This window comes from Hemicordylus capensis, chromosome 5 (assembly GCF_027244095.1).
Source record: "Hemicordylus capensis ecotype Gifberg chromosome 5, rHemCap1.1.pri, whole genome shotgun sequence".
In the NCBI taxonomy this organism is placed as follows: Eukaryota; Metazoa; Chordata; class Lepidosauria; order Squamata; family Cordylidae; genus Hemicordylus; species Hemicordylus capensis.
In genome coordinates, this window is record NC_069661.1 from 36,838,976 (window position 1) to 36,857,222 (window position 18,247).

An 18,247-nucleotide genomic window follows, 5' to 3' on the forward strand; every position below is an offset into this window, starting at 1 on the left:
CTTTGAACCCATCTGCTCAATTATAGCTACACCCCTGTGCTTAAGTTGGCACTTTCATATACTGCCTCAGTTTAGACAATCCCACTGGCTGCCTATTTTTGTTCAAGGTGCTGGTTTTGATTAGACATCCTGTATCCTGGCTATCTCTGGGAGTGTCTCTTCCCATATGAACTCCCCCAGCACTAGATCCACGGAGGAAGCCCTGCTGAAGGTACCATTTCATACAGAGGCCAGGTTGGCCTCCACGAACAACAGAACTTATCCACGGCAGCTTTGATACTTTGGAATTCTTCCCTATGCACAGCGATTTGCTTGCCTCTGCCCAGCTTCTGTTTTCTTGGAGAGAACTTAAGATCTCTTTTTCAGTCTGCTTTTGATAGCTGAGTGATTGTTCCTTCTGATGAAATGTATTTGTTGTTTTCTGGTTATAATTACAGAATTAAAAACACCTTTTTGTAAACTGTTTTGAAGGTTTTTTTTTTTTTAAAGGCAGTATATAATATTTTAAAATATATATACACATTTCATGGTAAGTGGGGATCTGAAAACTCATGGGAATGAGTTTTTATTAGGAAACTGACTAGGCACTATTCCTTTTCCTTCTAGCCTATAATATGAAAGTCAAATTCACTCTTGTCCTAACTCCTTTTTCTTCTTGGTGGCTGATCTCTTTCATCATCTTCATTGGACAGCCTTTTCTGCTGGGCTATAACCCCAGAGCAGACTACAAATGGTAGGATGCAGCTTCCATTTCCCTTTGAAATATATCTTTCATGCTGATCTACTTGAGATTAGTGGGGAGGGGTGGGTCTCAGCTTTAATAGCGCTCTCATGCTTTTGCTGTCAAGCAGGAGGAGAGAGATCTTTGAGGAGGGGCAGGAGTGGTGATGTGTGAAAGTATCCAATACTTTTCAGTTGTCCATCAGCACAGAAAAGCTAAATCACTTAGTTTTCTGATCAGTTTCAGTACAGAGGCTAAAATTATTTTAAGGGCTGGGGCCATAGTTCAGTGGAAGAGCATCTGTTTACATGCAGGAAGCCCCAGGCTCAATCCCAGGCATCTTTAAGTAGGGCTGGGAAAGACTCCTGCCTGGAATTTTGGAGAAGCTGCTGCCAGTCAGTGTAGAAGGCAGTACTGAGCTAGATGGACCAGTGGTCTGACTCTGTGTAAGGACAACTTTCTGTGTTCCTATGATTGCTTCTGTCTACCCCTTGAATTCTCTCACCCACGCTTCTTGTTCTTGTTCTTTCTTTTCTGTTCTTGTCTGCCTTCCTCTGCAAAGATCCACTTGCAGAAATGTGCAGACATACTAACTTGAATGCCTGTGCTCTTTAAAACCCGTCTCTCTTTAGCCAACAAACTGCTGGCCAGTCAACTTTCTCACTGTTTTGGTTTTGAACCCTTTTCTGCCTAGGAACTGGCAAGGACACACACGCCCTCCACTGGCGCCCAATCCACTCCCAGGATGATGATGCCATGTGTTTGTTGCTTGTCCTGAGCTAACCTCCCAGCTTCCACTGGAAGGGCTTTGTGCTGATCTACCTTCCCCTGTTCAGTGTGAGATGGTTGTTTCTGTCAGCTGTATGCTGTTGACCAACTGAACAGCTCTAAGCCTAGGATATAAACGGTCAGCCTGTGACAGATCATATTATATTTTACACATGGCTTGTGCATCCCATGAGAAGGAAGGTTCAGGTTCTGCACTAGATGGGAGATTCTCCTAGCCATCAGACTTTAGTTGTGGTAATCATAGTGGGTATGGAACCTTTCTGTTCATTTTGTTTTTTCAAAGTTCTCAAGCTTTGACACTGTGGGAGACCTCCCCAAATTGAAAGAATATATAGGACCTTCCCCAAGACCATACAGAAGACATTTCACCCAGCAAGGGAAAAAGTAACTTAAATGCTTGCAAGACTGACACTTATTTTTTGCAGGGCTGCACAGTTTTTGCCCTCCAGCTGTTTGACTACAGTTCCCATCATCCCCAGTCATAGTGGCCAATAGTCAGGGATGATGGAAGCTGTAGTCTAACAAGAGCTGGAGGGCCAAAGTTGCGCAGCCATGCTGTACTGGAATAGGACTGTGCCTAATGGGAATGTTAGACAAGGGGGCTGCCTTTGTTTCAGAAGATCCAAGGAAAGGGAAGCGATGGAGGATCATTGGCTCACAACGCAGGTTAGTGAACGGTTTCTAACAGGGGCTGCATTTTTAATTGAGCATGGGATGAAGCCCCGGAGATGTTGATTCTGCATACTGACTTATTCCTACGAGAGTATAGAGACAGGCAAAGAGTTCCATAACATCTTCCCTGTATAAGTAGCAACAGACACTTTGGCAATGCCCTTCTCCTTCTGTGAAGCTAACTCGGCTGCTCAGTCCCAGTTGCCTTGTTTTGGCTTGCACAGAGTGAACATGTGATGTTCATAATGCAAGAACTCTGCCAACGCCTCTGTTTCTCAGAAAGGAAATTAAAATGTCCATTGCTTGTGTTTTGGATAGAGAGAAAGCAATGGAGGCACATAATAAGGGAGTAGCACTTGGGACCTTGGACCAGATGGGAGTCAGGCTGAATCCTTGGACTGCCAGTTGCTTATCTCCAGCCTACGGCATACTTCAAGAAGTCTTGTGGTGGTTGTACTGGAGACTCGTGGAAGGGGAAAGACTACAGAACATCCCATTATGCACTCTACCACATCTCCAAAATTAGCACAAAGTGGAAAATGCTATCCTACTATATTGTGCTGTTAGTATGTTGGGATGGCTGACTGTTCTGCCTTCTGAATCAAATTGGTGTTGGATCACAGAGATGTGTGTTCCATCACCCCTTTGTCAGTTGCCCATGCTTCCATACAGAGGCTCAAGCATTGCTATGCAAGCCTAGAAATGTCTATACACTTGTATGTGAGTTTGTGTGAATGGCTGTACATGTGTTTGTTTAAAAGGTGAACCTGGGTACAGGCCCCTCAAATGCATGATGTCAGACTGGTTCGCTTGATCACCGACCCAACCCGTGAAGAGGATGTCGATGCTCCATGAGAGTGCCCACCCTGATGTCATCTGAAGGACGTCCTGAAGAGCTGTTGGGAGATCCTTCAATCATATGTGGGGGCTGCTCATCCAGACAACCCTTGGAGTGCATGTCTAGGGGCTGTTTGGATGAACACCCCCCACATGTGATTGAAGGATGTCCCAACAGTGTATATCTACCTGTGTAAAATTTAATGTGTGAATAACTACTGTGTACAGATCTATACCTGTGTACATCATACAGTTGTATAAGCATTGAACATAACATGTCTTCACTCACATCTTATGGGGAGGTACTCCAGAGCAGTGGGAAATCCCGCTGCTTCTGAGTGCCTCCAAAGCTCATCACATCAAAAACAAGACCCTTTCCCTCCCCTGATTTGAGGAAAGGTCAGGGTCAGTGACACCCACAAATTCTGGCTAGCTACTAAGGCCAGCCAGAATTTGTGTGCTGCCACTCTGGCTGCACTCATTTCATGGGCTGAGTATTTATTTTCCCTTGATCCTATGCATTAAAGTTTGAATAAAAGATAAGCACCAGCAGACCATGGCTTGGAGATGAAACAAACGTTGACTATTCAGGCAATTAGGGATGTGCATGAACCTGTTTGGAGGCCCTTTTATGGGCACCTGAACAGGTTTGAACACTGACTGGCTCGAAGTTTCGACAGCGTGTGTGTGTGTGCCTTCCTGCCTTTAAGGGTGGGGGAGGATGTACTTATGCACCACGACCACCACCACCACCACATTCCCCCCGCCAGCACTCAATTTCCTAAAAGTCCATTGGGGTTGCAGTGTGCTGCCCAGTTGCCCCCTTTACCGGATGTAGCCAGAAGTATTCAACACGCCTGCGCACGTCATGCACGCACGCATGCATGCATGCATGCATGTTGCGTGTATGTACCAGGCACACACAGGCACATTGAGTACTTCTGGTTACATCCAGTAAAGGGGGCAACAGGGCAGCAGGGAGTTACGCTGCCGCCCTGACAGACTTTTAGGAATCACGCGCTGGTGGAGGAAACACAGCATGCAGGGGGAGGGGTAAGTGCATCCTCCCCCACCCTTAAAGGCGTGAGCGCACACTTACTCACTCACTCACTGACTGTCGAACCAGCCCCCGCTGGTTCCGTGCACATCCCTACAAGCAATTAGACCAGAGGTCTTCAAACTTTGATTCATATATGTTGTTAGACTACAACTCCCATCATCCCCAGCCCCAATTGCCAGAGTCCTCAGTTTAGTCATAATTAGCCTACAAATGGTTTTCCCTGCTTTTGGACCCTGCACAGACTGTCACATCTTCCTAAGAAGGCTGCAGTCTGAAATTTGACACTGATAGATTATTCAGGTATTTATGTTTTAAAATCAGCTTTTGGCATTGTGGTAAACTGCATATTGAGGATAATATTTGAGTCTTTGGATGAGGTGGTAGATTTAGGCTCCTCTGGAATTTCCCACAAAACAAAAACAATATTGTTTTTCTATTCCTGCACATTGAACTGCATATATGTTTACTCCTATTTTTGATTTGAAAGCAATAATCAATTAATGGTTGTGCACATTAAAATCTCAGTTCTTACTTATATGTGCCTGTGTGTGCATGCACAGGGGGAAATGAGTCTTTGTCTATGGCTTGGCAGCAAGAGCTCTTATAGTAGATAGTGTGCCAAATGTAGACCAGGAAGACCTGGTTGCAAATACCTGCTCCCATGTGAAGCCCATTGAAGTCACACACTTTTCTTATGGCATAGTCTGCTTTATAGAATAGTTGTAAGGATAACAAGGGAAGCCACCTGCGTCACTCTGGGTGCCTTGGAGGAAGAGTATGTTTGATTATAATAGAGAAAAATGTAAAGGTGAGGAGACTAGTGATGTCATAAAGAGACAAAGGTAAGAGACTGGAAGACCAGTAAAGCACAGATAGGATCCATTTGTGAAAGCTCTGAGCCTGCGCAGATCTAAGGTGAGATGTAAGTAGAGTTGCCATGCCCCCCGGAATTCCTGGTTTCACCCAGATTTCAGGTATCTCACCCAGATTGCTTAGGCCACACGGATTTGCCTGGATGTCAGCTTTATTTCTTTTCTTTTCTTTTTTAAAGCTAAGCTCTAGCCCTTGTAGAAGTGGAGTTATGGAGCAAAATGTGCAGTCACTATTCTGCTCAACTGCTGGACTTGGATTAAGAGAGGAAGAGCACAGGTTGCTAGCTGGAAGGGTTTCACTTTTACAAGTACAGTAATCCACTGAGGAATGTTGCCTTGTTTGCTATCAGCAGGGGATCTCTTTCAGGCAGTTGAGAGGATAGCTTGCTTTTGATGTGAATCACTACCTACCTGCCAGGCTGTGTACTGTAATGTTTTAGGACTTCCTTGGCTTTACGTTCAATGCATGCCTACTTAGAAGTAAGCACAGTTGGTTTCAATCAGATCTTCTCTCAAATAAGTGTGTTCAGAATTGCAGGCTTAATTAAAAAGCTGTGCTTTATTGTTGTTCTATTGCTGCTGTTAATTTGTCAAGGAAAATGATAAGGCAAAGATATCTTCCCCAACTATTGTTGGTAGATATCTAGAGCAAATACAAATCAGCTGGAAAGTTCAGCTACTAATTTGCATATGCAAATTTATTTTCAAGACAATTTACATAATGTGGCCAGATTTGGAAAGCCAGAATATGGCAACCCTAAATGTAAGTCAGCCTGGACAGAAAGGTAACCGGATGTGCAAGACTGAAGGGGCATTTCCTCTTTTATTTAGAATGCCAAGGATTGCCATAGCTATGGATATGTAGACTCATCCCAGTAGCCTAATTTCCTTTTGGAAGTCCTGGTGGATTGGATTTTGCTCATCTCAGTGTCTATCTGATTGCCTTATTTTGGACCAACAAGGAAACTGCCCCCACCCCTGGTCAAAATGACCACAAGGTTTGTTGGTTTGCTTTATTCCCTTGTAATGTGTGTCTTGGCTTGCCTTATTCCAAAGTGAGTACTCTGAAAGCACAGTCTGTGATGTTCTTGTTCCTTGCTTGGCACATCCTGTGAATGGCAACTGATTTGATTCCTTTTTTTGAGGGGGGGGGGAGAGAAATTGGAGGTTATGCTGGCAGCATGCCTTCAGATCTAAACTATCAAGATAGACCAAAACCAGAACACACCCATGCATAGCTAACGAGGAATGTCAGGCTATTCAGACCCTACTTCAAAACTCTCTGATGGGAGGGATATTCTTGTCTAAAAGATATAACAGTGAAACACTCTTGGGAGTATCACAGATAAAGCAACAAATTTCCCAAATCCACTCTGAATTAACAAATTAACCGGCAAGGAACTATAGTTGTGTAATCTTTCCACACCTGGTCTTAAGATAATCAAACAAGTACAGTCCTATCTACCATGTACATGACATTTACATAGCTTCTTCCTGCCTTTGTTGGGCAAGCTACCCTCAGAGTGATTAAGTTTGAGTGGTAATAGATTTCTTTGACGTTGATTAAATCTGCCACCCTCTGGGTAAGCAGAAAGGCTTGGAAACTTCCTCAGGGCAAGTTTCATGGTATATCTACCTCTAGCCCAAGCACATGGCCTAGAATCTGCTTGGATCACTATTCTACGGACTCTCATACACACGAGTTGTAGCCCTTTGCTTCTCACTCCTTTTCTTTGCTTTCCTGCCTGGTGACTGGTCCCCAGGAGGAAGCCTTTCTGCCAACGTGCAATGAATACACTAACTTACATGGGAAGGGTAGGTAAACTAACCTCTTGCCTCTCTAATTCTCTCACCGCTTCTCTCCCTTCTCTACCTCCCTCCCAGAGGCGTAACTAGGGAAAACGGCGCCCGGGGCAAGCACTGAAATTGCGCCCCCCCCCTGCCACCCCTTAGCTAAGCAGGGTCCACCCTGGTTTGCATTTGAATGGGAGACTAGAAGTGTGAGCACTGGAAGATATTCCCCTCAGGAGATGGAGCCACTCTGGGAAGAGCATCTAGGTCCCAAGTTCCCTCCATGGCAGCATCTCCAAGATAGGGCTGCAAGAAACTCCTGCCTGCAACCTTGGAGAAGCTGCTGCCAGACTGGGTAGACAATACTAAGCTAGATAGACCAATGGTCTGACTCAGTATATGGCAGCTTCCTATGTTCCTAAATACTACTGCAGCACACACACAAGACACCTGTCCCATCCTGACACTCAGCCAACTTCCATAATCAAGATCCTACACACACACACACACACACACACACACACACACACACACACACCACAACTGCCTACTCCTAGATTTACAAGGAATACAAGCCACACCTAATGGCACAGCAGGGAAGTAACTTGCCTAGGGAGCAAAAGGTTCCGGGTTCGAACGGAAACACCTATATCGGGCAGCAGTGATATATGAAGCTGCTGAAAGGCAACATTATAAGAGCCCCTGGTGGCGCAGTGGTAAAACTGCCGCCCTGTAACCAGAAGGTTACAAGTTCAATCCTGACCAGGGGCTCAAGGTTGACTCAGCCTTCCATCCTTCCGAGGTCGGTAAAATGAGTACCCAGAATGTTGGGGGCAATATGCTAAAATCATTGTAAACCGCTTAGAGAGCTCCGGCTATAGAGCGGTATATAAATGTAAGTGCTATTGCTATTGCTATTTCATACTATGTGGAACCCATTTTGAGCAGAGACCATCATAGTCACGAGACAGAAAAAATGGACCTATGGCAATGACAGCAGGACAGTGCACATTCTGTACTCTGGAAAGCTCTCGTTTGAACACAGCTTGAATTAATTTCCCAGCTCATCTGTTTCAGAGGGCCACACTAGATACAACGATGGCAAACCTGTGTCTCGCACAGCTGGGGTGCAAAGCAGTGCACTGCTTGGGGCAGGGGAGAGATTTTAGAGTACAGCATAGGCAGGCAAATGAACACTTTCCCAACCCGTATTCTCACCTAAAGTGTTTCTCTCCAGCTACTTTTCTCCCACTGGGAGTCCATGAGGTTATCCCTTCCAAGAGAAAAACTACTGGAGAGAAGTTGGGAGTGGGGGAAGTATGGGAGAGGAAAGGGTTCCGTTTCTCCCACTCCTTCAACTCTTTAAATCTCATACTCTAGCCCCCTTTGCTACAGGGAACCAGAACAACCTGGGTTGGATTAAGCCATATCACCCTCACACTATCATTGAGGCAAGGCTTAAGGTGCCATTGGGGAGGCCCTGGAGGCAAGCAGGAAAGCTCTTTGCCTTCATTGCCCCCTATAGGGATAAATAGCTGGTTCACTCACAATCACTCCCTTGCAATCATCTCTTTAGATTTATATGCACACACCGTGCAGAAGCTGCAAAGGACAGTAGGTGCTGCAACCAATTAAACCACTAAGACAAAGGAAAAGCACACACAGAGAAACCTCAATCAAGATAGCAAAAGAACCTGTTCTTTAATCACAATACAGCTTGCCTCACCAACCCAAGGTCTGAATCCAAATTGTGATTTTGTAAACTACAGGAGCACTGCTGGAAAGGCACAAACATTCAGTTGGTGACAACCAAAGTTTCACCCATGAAATACCTGTTTGTAACCATAAGGAAATCTACTGTATGAGTGCAGTGCTTATATGGAGAAATGGGGGGAGGGCTAATTTGGTCATATGTGATTGCCTTAGCAGATTCCCACTCCTCTTGGAAAGAGAGAGGAAGAAAAGACTCAATCCCACCTTTGAAAAACACCCCCTTAATTAACCCCCCCCCCAAAAAAAGGAAGAGAGAAATGCATTTCAGGCAAGATGTATGGATGCATTTACACCCAATCCTCTCCCCCCCCAGATCTGCATTAAATTTCACAATACTGTATGCAGCACTGGGCTCCCTGTTCCTTAGCCAAACAGCACAACTTACCCAAACTCTGAGGCAACAGCAGCACTCTCCGGAAGAGGAATGCAGGAGCCTCGCCCAGACCAGCCCCACCCCCAGCCTGGCCTGCACCACCGGACTCCCAGGGCTCCTGGGAGTTGTAGTTCACGGCGGGAAAGCAGGTTTGGGGAAAAAAAACTGTTTTAATCAGGCTTTGCTGCAGTTGCAAGCCTGTTCCTTCCTCTCTCTCTTCTCTTCTGGAGCAGGAAGGCCTCCGTGCTAACTCAAGCCGTGTGAGCTGTCTGCAACAGGGGCGGCAGAGTTCTAAAGGCAAAGGCAGCAGGCGGCGCCGGGAGTTTGCATGCAGCCCTTGCCCTTCCCTGGCTTTGCATTGCATTGCATTGCAAAATAGCAGCGGCGTCGGCAGCAGCGGAGGCGGAGCAAGCCCCGCTCGCTGGCTGGCATGCAGGGTGCACGCCGATGCCCTGCACTGCCGAGTGCCAGCGGAGAATTGAGATAAGCAATGGGGGGGGGGCGTGCTGGGACCGGGGGAGGGGGACTGCTCCTTGCAGACTGCTGCACACACACACACAAAAATCACAATAAAATAAAATAAAATAAAAATTTCTGCAAAGGCAGGGGATTGGCGGGGCACTTTTTGGCGCCCCCCACGTGACCAAACGAGGTGGCGCCTGGGACACGTGCCCCCCCTGCCCCCCCTATCGTTACGCCCCTGCTCCCTCCCCACCTCCTAAGCACTTTTCACAGCAAGCTTTAAGCCAGGCTTTGGTCTAAGAGCCTTAGCCAACTGAGGACTTTAGCTAAATTATTTCCAGTAAGACTCATTATCATAACATCAGCCAAGATTGATTACATTGCCTAACTACATTTTTCCCTTCTACACTTTTCCCTAACTACACTTTTTCCCTTCCATTTTATCCTTAATAAAACCTTTGAACTGTATTTCTGTTGCCTCGTATTTCCAATATTCCCAAAACTTGCTCAAATTGTTACTGGAACCTAATTGTTTCCCTCAAGCCAAGCTAATTTCCCCAGTCTAAGCCAAAATCATAGTTGAAGTCTAGCTAGCACCTGGGGCAGTTTGGGTAACAGCTGAGACCCAGGCGTGGGCGGGGAGCATAGTTCCATCTAGACCAGGGGTTCCCAACCTTGGGTTCTTAGATGTTTGGACTACAGGTCCCATCATCCGCAACCACAATGGCCTTCAGCCAAGGTTGGGAACCTCTAAGTTAAATAAATAGCCCATCACATAGTAAAACTCTTCTTGGATGTTTAAGGAAAAGGGGTCCCAACTAATTGTTTGCTTGACATGCTAAGTTTCTCTGAGATCATTCACATGGCTCAGGGCGTGGGGAAGGCTGGTCCAACTCACCTCCCCACCCACCCCCGACAATAGCAGAAATATTGCTGGGAGCACAGATCGTGCTCCCAGATGATCCACGCTGCACCATTCAACACAGAGCTCTGGAGGCCTGGCACTGCACTAGAAGCACGGTGCATTGACAGGATCCTTCAGAAGATGGGTGCTCTAGGCACCCAACTCTGTGTCTGCTCAGGCTGAATGTAAACTGAGCAAACAAACTACCCCTGAGCTGCGGATGAAAGCATGCTTGATTAACCCCGACTAAAAGCCAGAGTAAAAAGCTGGGCTAGGTAGCACTGCCATGCTGGGATTCGACCCAATCCTGGCAGTTCACACATGCAGTCTAACCCAGGCTGGGCTTCCCTAGCCTGGGTTAGGCTGCGCATGAGAACAGCCTCCCAGTGCTGGATTTCCCTCCCCAGCATACTCATACAAGCACCTACAAAAGAGCAGTCAAACATTCAGTTCAGGAATACCTTTAGTACAAGCTCTCAACCATGCCATTTTCTTAAAACATTATGTAGACTGAAGAGTTTCCTTCTGAAATCCCTACATCAATTTTTAAACATTTACATTTTTAATTTGCTCTCTCAAAGACCTCAGGATAGCACATCTGGGCAACATCCAGAGTGATGCTGGTGGAAAGCTGGGCTTTAATACAACTGTTTCCACCTCAGGTCATCACATCTCCCCCAAAGCCATGGCTGAGGTCAAGGATACTTGACAACAATGTAGGCTGTGGCATGGGTGGCTGCAATGAGAACCCAGATGGAGCTCCCCTGATAGAAAGTCCCTTCAGCTCCTCCTGATGCTACCCATGGTCTGCCTGTCCCACTCTTGCTCCCCTGTGTCCTCAGAACAACCCTGTGGCTGAAAGAGTGATTGGCCCAATGTCATCCAGTGAGTTTGTGGCTGAACAGGGATTTGAACCTGGGTTTCCCTGGTCTAAGTCCAGTGCTCTATCGACTACACCACACTGGTTCTTCTAAGTTTGCAGTTAGCTGTAGGGATGGGCCTCCTTCAGACATAATGCAAAACTGGAGGCAACCGTGCTTGAGGTTCAAGATATTGGTCATCCAAATGCATGAACCCATGGTTTCGTCACCGAACCACGGTTCAGTTTTAGCCCCCAAACCTGACTGTGAATCTTTGGCCTGCTCTTAGTTTAGCCGCCAAAACCTCAGGTCCAAAAGTGGCATCATGTTGTCCAAATCCTGCTGCTGTCTTCTCCGGTTTGTGCAAGCTGCACAAACCGGAGTTGAGGGTAGGAAGCTCTCCTTCTAGATTGGCTGCTGTGGCATTCCTTCATATGACGAATATGACAAATATTTATATACCGTGAAGGAGGAAGCCTGCACAGTCAGCTCCTCCCTGCTTGCAGTCTCCCAGACTGTAGATAGAGATTGTTTGGGAGCATGGTGTGGGAGGGGAGAGGAAAACTCTGGGTCTGAAGGCAGCCATTCTTTCAGTTACGGATGCAGTTGGGGCATATGTCTCCATTTTTCTACTTCCCTAATGTTCATGAAGCCCATAATTTACCTTGTCTATCTTCTACCTTTCAGATATTTGCATAGAAGCATGGCTGCTTTGAGGGCTGTTTTTTGGTCAAGAAATATTCAATTATCTTGGTATACAAATACAAATAAATTGTAAAACGTATTGTTCTTTTTAGCACAGAAGTTTCTTACTTCTACAGATTTAATCATTTGTTGTTGTCCGCTTCTCCCAGGACTCAAAGGTTATGGACTCTCTTCGGATATACTGATGCCTGAAAAATTCAGAAAAATCTTTTTCCCCTGATAGAAATCGCTTTTTTATATTTATAGCTAAAAACTTTAGACTGGCTTAAATTCAGCTGGGCTAAGAAATATAGTTGTGTAGTGCTGATTAGATGTCAAGTAAATGATGTATAGTGTGACATTTTCCTTTTCTTAGAGCTGAAGTGCTTTCTTGTTAAAAGTGTACAATGAAACAAAGCTGAACATATGGACTGCTACTTCCACGGTATAGTTGTTGGCTTTTGAACCTTTCATTTTATTAGTATTGTAACCCATCCGGACTAAAACCCCAGAAAGGGCCACTGGGGCCTCTAATAATCTGCTCTGTTTAGTTTCTCTGTCTTCCTTTTTCCATTTATCTTTCCTTCAGGAACATTTTCATACTTACAAGTCTACTGATTAATAGACGGTTTTGCCTTGCAAAACAACCAGTGAAGTAAGTCAGCACAATCCAGGCATACAAAATAAAATATTATTCAGGATAATCTCTCTCATTATAAAGAAAGATCAAGATCACCAAGCTGTATATTGTAAACTGCCTAGAGACTTCGGTAGTGGGTGGTATACAAATAAGTAAATTAAAGAAATAAATAAATAAACCTTCTAGGCTACCATAGACCAGCTTCTACTTACATTCCGTACCATCCCCCAGACTGTAAAAACAGTATCTATATACAAGCCAAATATCAAACAGGCCATAAAAGCTGCATTAATTGCCTGCCTACTCTCAGTTATTTGTGGATGAACTGGTTGCTGCTCATGGAAGTACTGGCCATCAGTGGTATGGTGCTTCCCCCTTCAGACAAATGGAGCTGTAACAGAGAGTGGCTGGCTTAAGAGGATGAGTGACAGCTCCGAGGTGGGATTCCTCCCCACTTGCCAGGCTGTAAGTGTTAGTGCCACTGTGCTCCATAATGTATGAGTAGAGCTTATGTCTTATACTGAATACTTAGTAATGTAGGGACATATGTACATAATGGGATGACTCCTGGTTCTAGTGTTATGTGAGAGGGAGAAAAAAATTCTGTCAACACCGTGCATGATTTTAAGAACACAAGAACAGCCCTGCTGGATCAGGCCCAAGGCCCATCTAGTCCAGCATCCTGTTTCACACTGGCCCACCAGATGCCTTTGAGAAGCCCACAGGAAAGAGTTGAGGGCATGCCCTCTATCCTGCTGTTACTCCCCTGCAACTGGTACTCAGAGGCATCCTGCCTTTGAGGCTGGAGGTGGCCTTTAGCCCTCCAACTAGTAGCCGATGATAGACCTCTCCTCCATGAAGTTATCCAAACCCCTCTTAAAGCCATCCAGGTTGCTGGCTGTCACCACATCTTGTGGCAGAGAATTCCACGAGTGGATTATCCGTTGTGTGAAAAAATACTTCCGTTTGCTGGTCTTAATTTTCCTGGCAATCAATTTCATGGGATGACCCCTGATTTTATAGACCTCTATCATGTCTCCCCTCAGTTGTCTTTTTTCTAAATTAAGTAGCCCCAGGTGCTGTAGCCTTGCCTCATAAGGAAGGTGCTCTAGGCCCCTGATCACCTTGATTGCCCTCTTCTGCACTTTTTCCAGTTAAAAAGAGTTGCAACCTGGCAACTCTACTCTTGAGTTACGTAGCCAGATACTTTTGTCTATACAGCATTAAATATGTGATGAAGTAGTGACTGTTGACTGTCAGGAACCTGCTCACCTGAGGGGTTTGACTTTTTAGGTTGGGCCTTGTGAGTCCTGACTAAACCTTCTCATCTGGGATTTACCACAGAGGTGCTGTCCCCAGACCTCTAGTGGCTATTTCTCCCCAAAAGTAGAGATCACATTTAGAGGAACTGCTTAGTAGATCCTAGGTGCAGGAATATCTATCAGGACTGATCATGATTACCACTTAGCTAGGCATTTATCAAGCATCTTAAGTGGTGCAGCAGGGAAATGCTTGACTAACAAGCAGATGTTTGCCAGTTCGAATCCCCACTAGTATATTTCCCTGACTATGGGAAACACCTATCTCGGGCAGCAGTAATATAGGAAGATGCTGAAAGGCATAATCTCATACTGTGTGGGAGGAGGCAATGGTAAACCCCTCCTGTATTCTACCAAAGACAAGCCCAGGGCTCTGTGGGCACCAGGAGTCAAAATCAACTTGACAGCACACTTTACTTTAAGCATTTATCAGGCTGGCAGGATGGAAGAGACAATGGGTGTGAGACAGTCCCCTGGGAGCACTTCTGTTGTGTTCTGCTTGTGACTAGTCCGGCATGTTGCCATGACAGTCTTGATATTTCTAGAACCAAGTTTGCTTTTATGTAAAGTTTTTGTACTTTGTGTTTTTGCTGGTCGAATGACCGTAACAATAAAGATTTGATTTGATATTTCTAGATAGCTGAGGTATCAGAATGTATCCAGGAAGAGGATTCTCCACCACACATAAAGGTAAAGTGTGCCATCAAGTCGGTGTCGACTCCTGGCAACCATAGAGCCCTGTGCTTGTCTTTGGTAGAATACAGGCTCTTGGCACCAACAGAGCCCTGTGGTTTTCTTTGGTAGAATACAGGAGGGATTGCCGTCTCCCGTGCACTATGAAATGATGCCTTTCAGCATCTTCCTATATCGCTGCTGCCCGATATAGGTGTTTCCCATAGTCTGGGAAACATACCAGCGGGGATTCGAACCGGCAACTTTTGGCTTGCTAGTGCAGTCTTTTCCCTGCTGCACGACACGTACTTCTTTGGATTTGAGGCACCCATATGAAAATGAGTCTAACCATACTTGATCTTTTAAATCATGACCAAGTGTGCTGAAATAAAAATGGGAGAAACTAATTCTCTTTGGGCAACATCCTACTTTGTTCCAGGTGAACATTAGTTCAGGAATTCCCAACATTGAGCCCCCAGATATTGTTGGACTTCAGCTCCTATCATCCTCACACACAATGGCCAAGGATCTCTTTGAGGAAGTGATGTGATTAGGTGACAGTACTGATTATTTCTCATCTGCAAAAGAGGAGCCCATGCATTGATGGCTAGTAGGTGACTGCATTAGACTAAACCCCATTGTCCTGGAAACTGGATACATTTCTTACTCAGCCCAATTCGTAGTTATTGGGGTTGGGCACTTTAACATTTAAATACATTGGCAAAGGTAAATGCATGTCCATTTTCTTTCTTAGCAAGGTAACCTGAGCTAAGGAAGAATATGAAAAAAGATTTAAGAGGTAAGTAGCTCAGGGTCAGCCTTTTCGAAGTGGATTAATATTATCTAGAGAGAAAATCCCATCATGAAGTGCCCTGATTTAGAATGCTAAACTGTTTGATTTAAGGCAGTCTATTGTCTTTTAGATCCTTTTCTTCCTTTTCCTTTTTGTGCTGTAGAGCTCAACACTGAAGCATGAGGTTAATGTTTCCTGCCGTGAAAATCTATCAGTGTAACTGAACTTGGAGCTATCATGGACAGGATAGAACTGGTACATATGCACGCAGCCAAAAGGTCAAAGAACTGAAAACAATACTACCAGGAACAGCTTACATTACAAGATTACAGCACAAGCAGAAGAGACCCATAAGACACTTGCTTAGTGAGCACTTCATCAAGCTGCTAAAACAGATAGTGACTTTAGACCTTTCTCTCTATATATTTTTAAGGACATGTAATATACTGGATGATATACACACACCTGCTATTTATCACTTACAAATGACAAGAAAAAAGTCAGCTGTCTTCTGCCTCAAATCCTCCTCTTTTATGAGGCTGAAAAGGTAGGAATTGGTGGAGGCTCTGTAAAAGCACCTGTTTTGTGTGTCTGGTCTCATGGCACTCTTAACTGTCTGTGGGCTGTTTTGGGAATTGAGCTGAGAGAGAGAGAGAGAGAGAGAGAGAGAGAGAGAGAGAGAGAGAGTTCTGTAGTACTTTCCCCACCTAGATTTCAATGTGATCTTTCCTTTGTTTGAAATAGTTTCACAGTAAACTCATCAAGTATATCTGTTTATTATATATGTAGGTAATTTCTGCTAGCCACCTAATGGTGCAGCAGGGAAATGACTTGATTAGCAATGGTAAACTCTTCCTGTATTCTACCAAAGAAAACCACAGGACTCTGTGGTCGTCCGGAGTTGACACCCACTCGACGGCACACTTTACCTTTAGGTTATTCTAGGCTTGCCTTCACTGTGAAACTCCCAGGGTCATGCACAACTGATTTAAAAAAATCCATAAAGTAGCATAAAAATAAAGATAAAGGGCCCATTCAGATGATATGTTCACATAGGCCTGTCCTAAATATGGCCATTTATTCATTTGGGGGAAACTAAGCACATTTTGGGACATGATGCAGTGGTGGCAAAACCTGCCCACCACTCTTAGCTCTGGGTGGCTTGGTCACCACTGTCAATATTCCCTCCCCCTTTCCCACCTCCAGGCAGCTCCAGGGCTGAACAGAGGACAATAGCATGTTGTTTATGCTTCCCTCCATTTTCCCAAATAGAAATTGGGTTCAGGACTAGCAGCAGCTCTCCAAGGATTCAGACAGGAGTCTTTCCCAGCCCTTTCTGGATATGCCAAGGATTGAACCCGTGACCTTCTGCATGCAAAGTAGATGCTCTACCTCTGAGCTACAGCCCCATAATGTGTATGTTGAGTTGTTAGCTCATGCATATGTCTGACATGGCCAACAACTCCTAAGGCTTTCTGGAACTGCAATGAAACCCTTCAGATTCTACAGAGTTCTTTAGGGTATTTCAGCACGATTCCAGAACTCAAATGCATTTTTGTTCTACTGGACATTTTGTGTCTTCCAGAAGATCCAAGGGTCTGTAGTAGAACACATTGGGCCCACTCACACAACCATTTGGAGGTGGGTAGGAGCCAAGGCAAACTGTTATCCTGTAAGCAGCAAACCCATTAGGGCTCCGCAAACCCATTAGGCACACGGCCAATGCTGTCAATGGTTCTACTGCTGAAATTGGCACCTCCAAGCCCCAAACCTCCATAGAATGTCCTCCAAGGGCTTGGATACATTCCCAGCATCTTCTGCTCTGCAAGTAGACTGGAAAAAGCTTCAAGATGTCAGCGACTGCCTTCCCATTGGCCACAAAGGAACAGGAGGTAAATATAGTCCTGCCAAAGCTGCTCTGGCTCAGAGTATGCTTTGAAGGCTAGCACATCCATGGATGGGTGGCCACTGTAGGCACAGCTCTCGATGGTTTCTATGTGGGTGAGGGTGTCCTGAATGCTGGTAGCCTGGGTAGAAGCAATGCAAGGGTTCTCACAAGTTACGAAATGATCAGGGTGGGAGGGCTCTGCTCTCCTCCACCTTCGGCAAAAAGTTGGGTACAGAAGCTGGGTAGCCCTGCCATGAGCAACCTAGGCTGAAAGAGAATGTGTGAGTTCTGAAGATCATGCAAATCTGGGTAGCCCACTCTCTACCCTGACTTTAACAGTCATGAGAATCAGCCTACTGATTCATATGGTTTTGCAGAAATTTGCCTTTGAAGGGTGGGATGTTTTGCCTCCTTTTTCAATGGACATTTCAATCTTGTTCAGACATTCTTCTGCTTTTGGACATTGTCTACCTGAATACAGGATCCATGAGAGTGCAACAGTAAGTCTGTGTCAATGTGCTTTTTAACTTTCCATGAACATTGCATTTGTCACTCATGGAGAGATTTTTTATGTACAGCACCACCACTTTAATAAAGCCTGAACAGAGCTTCTGTTTGCACACCTCATGCCTGTGGACTGTCAGCTGCCTAACTCTAAATGGACTCTTCTGAGTTACAGAGAATTTTGCTGCTGGACTCTTTATCTAATAATAAAACTGAGCTTGTAACTTCAGTGGAATCATTGCTTGCATAAGAACTGGGCCATTTGTAGTTACAATGAAGTACTCCTCCCCTGTTTCACATACATGCCGTGACTACATTGAATTTAAGGCAAACCATAGACCTTTGCCCTATTGATAAGGTATATTCCTATACCTTAGCTACAACGACTTCTAATAATATTGCTACTGTAGCATAGGCAAGTTAGCAATTCTGTAAATATCCTTGTAAGCAATTCTATTTTTTAATGCTATTCTATGAATCATTAGATGATAAAGATGGCTAGAATGTACTTTTCAGATAAGCTGGGGAGACAAGGTTTGCACTTGTAATAATAAAAATGTAACACCTCAATTTGGGGGCAGGGGGTGGAGGAGAGGCAAATCTCCTGTTCCTCATCCATCTCAAATCATGGTA

At 45.0% G+C, this 18,247-nt stretch overlaps 1 long non-coding RNA gene across 4 annotated transcripts; it reads left to right on the top strand.

Moving 5' to 3' along the window:
- The first annotated feature begins 816 nt into the window (after positions 1-816).
- LOC128328258 (uncharacterized) lies at positions 817-17,737 on the top strand. Of its 4 annotated transcripts, XR_008309100.1 has the most exons (4): positions 817-5,949; positions 12,175-12,243; positions 14,394-14,447; positions 15,386-17,737. It is a non-coding gene; the product is annotated as an uncharacterized LOC128328258 (long non-coding RNA). The 4 variants fall into 4 exon arrangements; XR_008309101.1 differs by lacking the exon at positions 14,394-14,447; XR_008309098.1 differs by lacking the exon at positions 12,175-12,243.
- The last annotated feature ends 510 nt before the right edge of the window (positions 17,738-18,247 follow it).